At 43.6% G+C, this 10,468-nt stretch overlaps 1 protein-coding gene across 1 annotated transcript in view; it reads right to left on the reverse strand.

Annotated features, from left to right (window-relative positions):
* LOC108726696 (mucin-17) overlaps positions 1 to 10,468 on the reverse strand; it is a 34,861-nt gene that overhangs the window by 19,017 nt on the left and 5,376 nt on the right. The gene's annotated exons all lie outside the window — the stretch shown is intronic.

Here is a 10,468-nt window from a genome sequence, read left to right on the forward strand (position 1 = left end):
ATTCGCATAATTCGATACGATCGAAACTATCGAAAGCGAAGGTATCCGAGAGTCTTGGTTTATAGCAAGGACATCCGATTTCATATCTATTTTGCAAGAGCGGTAAAGAAGGAGGAGGTGCAAGCGGTGCAATTTAAAGGAACGATATTCGGGATGATGCGGATTCTCGTCGTTATTTCATGAAAAATATATTATATATTTACCAGTGACAAATATAATATTGATTTTAAAAAATTTATTATGAGCCTGTAGATAGCCTCGTAATAACATATGTTTTTTACGTACATTTTATATCTAACGTACATACATATATATTTTATAAAAAATCAATTGTAGACAGTCGAATAGTTTCTGAACATGTTTTTTAACTTTCAAATTCGATTACATCAAAAAAGATGTTATTGAACTTTTTCGCTCGATGGATACATTTCCTTCAATATGTAATTCACGATATGTAATGCACGATATTGTTTCAATTGACGAACGTAGCTCTTAGTTCATTGGTAGTTTAGATCATTAAGCAATTATAATCCGTATCGCCGCAGCCGGTAGATCTCTGAATACGTAATATGTCACGAGTCAGATTACATCGCTAAGATCAAATAGATATATCAAGCGATCAAATCGCGTCCGTATTCACCGTAGCACAACGTTTGGCAAATTGATGCTTAAGACAAGATACATTCCGCGAGATACATCTCGCTTAGTTTAGCGGTGAAGCTTTATTGCCATATAAACGCTTGCAGATTTCCTTCGTCCAACGACGAGAAAATTTACTCACGTATTGTCCTATAAGAGGATGCTTGAATGCACTCGGAATATCGCTGTCGCTTTTATTTGACAGTGGAATGACGTACATGTAATATACGTTACTCAAAAATATATCACAGTTTTGTGCTTTTACGGTTCCTTGCGTGATGTCGTTGAGAAAAACGAAACTATATTTCGCTGTAAAGCCGAAATTGCGGAGAAAATATACCTACACTGAAAAAAATGCATGTAATTTTACGTGGAAATTACATGTTTATGACTGGAAAATTATCTAAATTATTTAAATATAATTGGAAATTTACTGGAAATTGTAAATTTCCAATCATATTTAGGTAATTTTCCAGTCATGAACATGTAATTTCCATGTAAAATTACATTTTTTTCAGTGATATATATATATATATACGTACAGTGATGTATATACTATGTAATATACATATAAAGAAACGTAAATAAATCGTTAGATTGAAGAATCGTTTCCTTCGTTGATTTTTTAAGTTGAAATGAAAATACTCTTTTGAGGAAAATAAAAATTTGCTTGATTTCAAGCACTCTCTTTCAACCGTATAGCAGTAGAGAAATTTCTTTGATTCAAACAAATATTTTTTGAATCGAAGAAACTTTTCTCCAGGCTGAATCGCGGTCGCGCGACTTCGATCAGCACCGCGGCGCGCATTCGAATCGCTAGGGCCAGGATATATGCCCGTATTCATAGTCAGGTCTTATATTTAAGGCTTCCTTAAATTTATCTTTAGATACTTTACGAATTATTTCATTGGCTATTGAGCATCTAAAGATAAATTTAAGGAAGCCTTACGTACAAGGTCTGACTATGAATACGGGCAATACTCTCGCGAGTCTCGCATATCGCATACCGCCAGGATTGCGCGATGCGTCCGCCTGTCCATCCGTTCATCGATGCACGCGAAACGATTAAAGTTTTACAAGTATCGATTCTACCGCGGCGTTAACGTTGACAGACAGAGGGATCGTCAAAGAGCATAATAATTACTGCGAGCCCGTTACCCGTAGAGAAGAGGCTCAACCCTTTGTTCTATAGTCATTTTACGAAAAGGGGCTGCTCGCGCGGGGGATGCCGCGAAGGGGTCGCTCACCGCCGTTGGCGATGGAGAGCATCCGTTTCAACCGCACCATTATGTAATTGATCTGAGTCTTTCCTACGAACGCGATCGTACGCGCTTCTGACAAATCTTCCCTCTCGTCTGAATACGTCAGGAGACTAGGAAAGAGAGAGATGGAAAGAGAGAGAGAGAGAGAGAGAGAATATACCCATACGGTACCAAACTTCTAAAAACGTTCATAGAACATTTTAAGAATGTACCAATATTCTTAGAACGTTCATATACATTCTATTAATATCATGTGCTGTATGTGTATTTATTTTTTATCATTGGTATAATCATAATCACACTATAATCCAATCGATTGTTTTCCGCATTGACATTTGATGGACGGGCGAATCTTGTGATCTAGAAAATCCGCTCGTTATACCATAGAGATCTTTTCGCACGAATGTGCACGGAAAAGAGAGATGACATTGCATCGGGCGCGCGATTTGCAGATTCCCGAATTCGCCGGAAAGTCGTAATTAACAGAGGCTGATGCGTGTAACGACGGACACAATTAGAAAATGATATGGTAGCGCGGATTCCTGCCCTTTTTCTCTCTGTCCCTCAGTCGCGGCCGATAGAGCGCGATTAATGCACACCCTCCATTATTCATTTTCGTTTATATATATTGATATATATTCGTCGTGCAGGGTGTAGGGTGCAGGGTGCAGTAGGCAAGGGGAACAGGCGGTGCGGCTGCGGCGGCGGCGGGAGGTGCATCCCCGAAAAGACAATCGAACGGGAATTATATCATCAGTTCGCGAGTTCGCTCTCTCCTCAGTCCTCACCAGTCCTCACGCGTATATGTATAATATAACACACACACACACACAGACACGAGGTCGCACACAGCTGCACCCCGCGACGGTAGATATTTAATTAAAGTTGTTTGCGCGACCAAGTTCGGAAACTTTGGGGATAACTTACCGTCCGGGAAGCGGCACACCGAGCTAGGAAGGGGACCGCATTTAATTGTCCTCGCATTAAATGCGTCCTTTGAGTTATGCTCGTCATCGTGTCACCGGAAGTCGCTATCGAGCCATGCATCACTGTGCCGAGCCGCGAAATTTATTAATGCCATCGCGGCGCGGCGTCCAATTAATTCTCTCTGCTCTTCGGCTGAACGGGCGGCGCACGGATCGTTATAAATAAATATAATGTGACATTACATTTTTTTACGCATTTTCCCATATGTACCGTTTTTCGTTTTCCATTTTCGAGTAATTAATTAGAGTTAATTGCTTTCTACAAATTTCGCGCTTTCTACAATAGTATAACTATTATCACTACTTATAGTACCTATATACTTGTAGTACTTACCTCTAGATGTGCTGAAAATTAAGTCTTATATATATATATATATACATATATATGTGTGTATGTATATATATATATATTTGCCGTGATAGAAAGAGAAAAAATTCGCGAAAGATATGGGGGACGAGGTAAGGGACAGCGATGTTCGTGCGGGCGGGGCGGGCGACGTCCTGAGAAACGAGAGGCCACGCGAGATCGCGTAAACGTATTCGTGTCAAAAGCAGCTCCGCGGTCGAGACCCGAGTTATCCTCCACGACCCCACTCTGTCATCTCGAACTTACTTCGCCTCCTTTCAGCCGCCGCGCCGCGGCTGTTATTTCATACGTGATATTCTACCTTCCCTCGAATATTCCATCGAGATTCTTTCTCGTCGTACGTATATATATATATATATATATATATAAAATGTGAATTACGTGTTATATCAAGCGTACGTTTCGAGAGCAGATAGATCTTTATTCCAAAGCAGGCGGGCACAAATTAAATTACGTACATGAGTATCGTGTATTCTAGTTTCACTATCTTGCCGCGTGAAAGAATATTTTTTCCTAAAAGAAATTCATTTAATTTGCAAAAAATTGTATTTCCGTTACGATATAAATGACAGATTTCAAAACTAACCCGTGCAAAAAAATTATATTTGCATCCGTAGACTGCATGGTTGGACTATCAGCCCCAGGAAAATTTCTGCTTCGCCGTATGTATTTACTTGGAGAATATGAATGTTAAATCGCGCGAGACGTTGACGTGCGCGCGACGTCAATCCTTCTGCAAATGGTTGCGCTTTATTTCATAAAAAAGAAAAATTCTCTGACACGGTGCACTATGAAACCTCAATCGCATACTTGGAAAACGAGTGCATAAATGCGGTCGCCAACATTTCTTTCGAAAACTCGCCATGATAAAAAGCTTCTGTCGTTTCCGCGATGTTGCGCTCGTGCTTGTTGAGCGTCAGCATCTTCGAAAGCGCGATGCAATCTTGCGATGCTTGAAATTACCTCGTTAATTCTATTAAAACGTACGCAAACATGCATCAAATTGTGATAGGCGCTCTTAAAAAATTTATCGCAAATCTTGATTCGCTTGATTTTGCGAAAGTGTCTTTACTGCATCTCTCCTCCTTATTTTGTCGAGTGTCAAGTTATGAATATTTCTTCATTTATTGTTAATTTAAATTTCTTGTTAATTTAAACGACAATAAGAACTTGGCGTTGCGAATTTTGAAATAAACAGATTTTATAAGGATTCAATTTGAATGTCGGCGAGTTGTCTATCATTTCGGCGATATGCTGTTCAACTGTACGCGCGAAGTGTGTGTGTGTGTGTGTGTGTGTGTGTGTGTGTGTGTGTGAAAGAGAGAGAAAGAGTTCCACACAGCTATAATATAGTTTGAGCGAAACCAAGTCTCTATATTACATATGTATCTGGATAAATGCAGTCGCGCGCATTTGTGATATTTAAAGGTGATCGAAGCGGCTTCGAGCTCTCTCATCGCATCTCTCGCACCGGAGGGCAAAGCGGATTCGCAGGACGCGTATCCGGCAACCTGTCGACAACAAGGACCCAATATGGGAAACGCGCGGTACGGCCGGAGGAGGCTTACGATCATCCGCGCGTGTGTCGCGCACATGATATTATACCTATGTGCGTGCGTGCGTGCGTGCGTGCGTGCGTGCGCGTTAAGTGTAGCGTAGCTCTATGATTCTCACCCAGGCTCGTACCACCATCCACCCCCGTCCTCCAGGCCCGCGGGGCGCTTCGGCCCCCCTTCCAGTGGCGTGCTCTCACGCGCGCGCATCCCCCTTGCCGCTACCATACCCCGATCCTCCCTAAACCGCCCCGTGTCGTCCCCCGACGCCGCACCACGTCGTCGCTGTCACCAGGCTGGCAGTCGCATCGTATCGCAAACAAAAGACGAGCGAGCGCGCGCCACTCATCGCTCGCGCTCGATGCGACAGCGAGTGACGTCCCCCAGCACCCCCTTGCTGAGCCTCACCCCCGTTGCGGCTACCCCCGTAAGACCCCCCCCTCCCTCCTCTTTCGTCTTTCTCACCCGCTCTTGCTCTTTCTCTCTCTCTTTCTCTCTCCCTTTCTCGCGTGACGATTCATCCTCATCGCTCCAATTCGCACCCTTCTACCCAACTCGGATACAGTTGGACGTAGGAGGAGAGACAGGGACGATTGGAACGACGCGACGCACGGACCGACAGAGACGACGGTAGAGAGACTACCACTCTTCCATCTACTCTGCCTTCCATCCGGTCTCTGTTGTCACCCCCTCGACACCCCCTTCGACGCTGCCGCCACCGCCATCGCATCGCTCTACCTCTTCTCTTTCGCGGCTCTACGTTCCTGCCTGCTTGCTTGCTTGCTGCGTGCCTGCCTGCGCCTGCTTGCCTGCCTGCCTGCCTGTCCCTCAATCCTCCCCCTGGCCTACTCTTCAAGCTTGATTCTCTCGCTCCTACCCTTCTCCCCTCTCTTTCTCTCACTCTCTCTCTCGCGCGCTCTCTCTCTCTCTCTCTCTCTCTGGTATCTCTCGCTGTTGCCCTCGTTTTCGCTTGGTTCTCTTACGCCACCCCCTTCCTCCCATCAAAACCCAAACCATCGACGACCACTACCATCATCGTAGTCACCCACACGGCACGGCAAGCTTCAGGCAGACGGCGTATACCATACAGCAGAGCTATCTGTTGTTATCACCAGTTATTTGCATCCCTTCGTAGTCGCGGTGGGGCGGCCGTTGTGAGAGAGGACGAGGGTAGATGGGAGACGAGAGGAGGAGGCGTGAGAAGCGAGTGGGTGCGGAAGTAGGAGAGGGCAGGGGAAACTTGAAATTCTCGAGAGCTTTACTTCCCGGGAATATTACGCACCCCCCGCTGCGAGCTCTCACTACGAGCGCGCGACTCGAGGCTCGAGCTCGAGTGATTCCTCATCTCTCGCCCTTTTCTCTTAAACTTCCTCCCCTCCTTCTCCTCTACCGCGCGTCTCTTTTACGCGCCCCGCGCGCGCGAAGCGACAGATGCGCAACAATGAGGATAAATCTCGATTAAACGACCGCGCGCCTGACTGAGCGAATCGACTGAGTCTCTCGAGAGATCGTGTATAAGAATGAGATAGAGAAGTCGACGTGATTCGCGACACTCACTTTCGATATAGATATACGTATATATGCGTCTTCAAACTGGACTCTTGATCATTTCGCCGCGAACGTCGCGAGATTTAGATAACGTTTAATTAAGAGATATTTAAGTTTTGTCAGTTTCTAATTTACAAGACAGCCTCAGTCGTTAATGCACATTAATATGGAATAATGCGCGTCACCCTCGCTCAATTGTACGTGGTTCGCTGAGCTCGAATTAAGTCCCCCTTCGCGGGGGATTTCGAGTTGGACGCGATGCCGCGTCCTTGAAAGATAGCGTTATCGAGAGAAGCGGCCAATGACGTCCTCGATTTTCGCACCCTGTGAGTGCACGCGGCAGGAGAAGAGAGAAGCCATAACTGCATTGTGTACCGAGTATCTACATTATTCTACATATATATCGGTGAGAGGCGCTTTCGAATTCCGCCTATCGGCGGGGTGGGAGGGGAGGGTGGGGGTTGAGAAAGAAAAAAAAACGGAGGATCGCGATAGGAAAGAAGATGGAAGAAAGAACACTGACGAATCGTCGCGTCGGTGTTTAAAATTCCCGTGAGACTTGGAGATTTCGCGCCGCCGTCTTTGTCGTCTGCAGAGTGGTCGCGAGAGAAGACAGCCGACGATACTGATGGTCGGCGTTGAGGAATGCGGAAAGGGGGCAGATAGGGGTTGCAGGGGCCGACCGAAAAGGTGTGGTGGCGGTGGCGGTGGCGGTGGTATGGAGAAAGCTGAGAGGAGGGTTGCAGTCGGGAACAGATTGCTACGGGGACAAATAAGAGTGTATCCAGTCGCCGAACGCGCGACGAGGCGAATTTCGGGTAAATTGTTTCCCCGCGCACTCTCCCTCTCGCTCTTCCTCTTCGTCCTATCTCCTCGAGTATTCGAGCCCGAAGAGCCAGATGAGAGACTCTCGGCGGTGCCTCGGTCGAATCGTCGATTGAAATTTAGGATACTCGCCCGCGAAGGACGACTCACGATCGCTCCTGTAACGCCCCCTCCTTTCCCCCTTCATTCTTCCGGCCGACTTTCTCTCTTGGGAGCAACGATTTCGGATTGCAAGCCGCTCCCAAAGTTCGTATCCTTCTCCCCTAATTTACTTAGAGGTTATTCATCATTGAAAGAACAATTATATATGTCAAATTATAAGTCATTTAAAATACTTGAGATATATATGTAAACTGTTAAATAAAATATATATAATATACAATTAGTAGTAAAAGATATCTCGTATAGAATAAATTTTAGGGCGTAGCTGTGTTATCCAGAAAACTGATATCTCTCGAAAACAACTTGACAATGTCCTTTCTCTTTATACCTGTATGTTAAACTCGGACCGAATTGTAGGAACGCTTTTATTTTCAAGCTCATCAGAAGTTTTTAATGAAAGACTCGTTTCCTATAATATATCTTTCTCGATTTTTTCAAAACAACACCATTTTTATTTGCGCAAAATTTTTTATTCCGACTAGTGTCAATTCATATCGAAAAAAACTCGGGCCAATATACATATATCATACGTTTGGCGGCATACACGGTATGCGCGCGCGCGAGAAAGAGAGAGAGAGAGAGAGAGAGAGAGAGAGAGAGAAATCTGAGAAATTCTTTATATAATTAACGAGCGGAACGTGTCGCGGGTGCGTGCATGGATTTATCCTGTCCTCGTCTGCACGTTGAATCAGTACCTATAGAAGAGAGGGAGTAGAAGCGAAGGGTAGAAACGAAGCGTCGACTTGGGCGACGAGTGGTACGAGAGCGAGCGTTTCACGCGTCGCTACCCCTCCTGCAGTGGACCAATTAGCATCGTTTCACGTACGGTGTGACGTAAGTGGTCATCCAGTCTCTATATCGGGCAAAGAGAGCGCGACTGCGCGCCGCAGGAAAAGTCTCGATAAATAATAAATGCGCGCAACGCGCCATGATAAACTTTCGGCGCATTATTTATCTCCCTCCCATTAATCGACCGCTCGCACGTTACAAAAGAACTAATTACCACCTTCGAAGGAAAACGCCTGACAATGTTAGCGAAATAATTTATGTGTCGCGCCGTTATTTATTAAAATAAGTAACATTTAAAACAACGAAATTGTTTAGCTCAGATATACGTGTACTTATACATCACACGAACGAAGAATTTAATATAATTTATCGGATCAATTTTGAAATTTAATTTGTTAATGTCGTATGTCGAGAAAGACTAATTTTCGCAAATGAAACATGCAAAGTTACATCGATTCCTCCGTGATACTGTGATTTTTAGAATTTTCAAGAAAAAAGTTATTATTTTCTCAATTAGGAATAAACAAACCTTTAATTGTAAGAGCCAATGCTGGATGCTGTGATTGCAATGAGTTTTATTGTAAATAACAATTAAATAAGAACGTTTCGATCCTTGGTTTGGATCCTCTTCAGCAAATACATTAATAAATAATTAAAATATATACAAAGATTATCGTTAATTACAACTAAAAAAAATTTAGATTGTGTTAGATTACTTACAAAAATATTGTTCGTCTTAAAGTGAACTGTGGATAAAGTCTTCGCATCCATATATGTCAAAATTTTCCATTAGATTTCAAGTTTACTATAATGATATGAGTTGCGTCATATTTAATAAATAGGATTGAAATTAGACTGGAGGTAATTAATTAAAAACTTACATGGATGTTTGAAGATTGACATATTACGAGCTTGTCATGGGTCTTCACTACTAGCTGAGAAGGTTTTGTCACACGATAACACAAACAGACCTTCAATAAAACTGTGGAAGAGAAGGAAGTATTTTTAGAAATTAAAGTAGCATATAACGGATCTAAAAATTCTTAAAAACCTTTCTTTACTTAAAATTTTAATATTTTCCCAATCAAAATCATGTGGAAATTCCAATCTGCGTGTCGTAACGACCGAGTGTTGTGTTGTTTTCCAATTAATATAGTTCCTGTGTTCCTTAATTCTTGTCTTTAACATTCTGCTAGTTTGACCGACGCGACATAAGATGCATCGCAATCCTTGCAATCAATTCTATATAGACTATGTTCGAGTGTGGCATAACTGGGAATTTATCCTTGAGTACCTTGATGAATTAACTCAGTTTATTAACACCTGTGTGTGTTAATCGTCGCGTCGGGTCGTTTTTGAACAAGTTTTTTATCTTCTACGACAATTATTTGTCGTGGAAAATCTTACGAAGAGACGACGCCAAATACGACGGTGGTACTCTTTCAATCACCGACGAATTTAACGGAGTCGATGTGTGTTACGTTCACTCATGCGTGTACATACGATTCTCTCGTAACTATTGAAAAATGTATGTCGCTCGTGTATTTCTACGCCGCGGAACCTCAAGCTTTCTCGCATGCGTAATGCGTAATGTACAGAAAAGCTCCGATATGCTTTAACATCGAACGTATTCAAAGAGTTCGATCACGATCGGATATATTATAAACGACGAGATTGATTTCCTTTTCGCGAATATTCCCGCCTTCTTCTCGCTGTCTCGTAAGAAAGCTTAAACCAATTAAGTCTGGTCTAATTTGCGAACAATTCGTCCTGTTTCGCAAACTGCATGTATAACAAATGTTTTTCCTCCGGCCTGTCTAATGAAAGAAAGAATGAAATCGGATGTGCAATGTGATACGATTAATAAATAATTTCTCGAAATAAAGATTTAAGAGAGAAAGAGAAGGGTGTTTTATTCTTGGAAGACTTATAAGACTTATAAGACCTATAAGAGCGAACTGTCGGGGATCTCGCGCTCCTAAGATGCGGAGTTTCATGCTCTCGATCATTGTTTATAGCGCGAGGAGCCGCGGGGGATTCGTGGCAAACTGCATGATGCGTAAACGCGAGTTTTTCAATTCCATCCGGCTTCATAGATACCCGGAGGTATGTGCGATCCCTTCGCGGCGACGTGTAAACTGCACGTACGTCTACGTAGGTTATATCGGATATACCTACCCTCGTCGAAGAGAAACGTTGTGTCGCGTCGCGTCGCGTCGCAGCGCGGCAGAATAGAGCTATATAGAAGCGGAGGAACGAGCCGAGTCGTGCCGGGGAGAAAGATTCCTCCTCGCCTATATCTGTTTTCCACTTTTTTTTTCCCCAGTCGCGGCAGGG

Source organism: Mycetomoellerius zeteki, unplaced genomic scaffold (genome assembly GCF_001594055.1).
Source record: "Mycetomoellerius zeteki isolate Tzet28-1 unplaced genomic scaffold, Tzet1.0 scaffold433, whole genome shotgun sequence".
NCBI lineage: Eukaryota > Metazoa > Arthropoda > Insecta > Hymenoptera > Formicidae > Mycetomoellerius > Mycetomoellerius zeteki.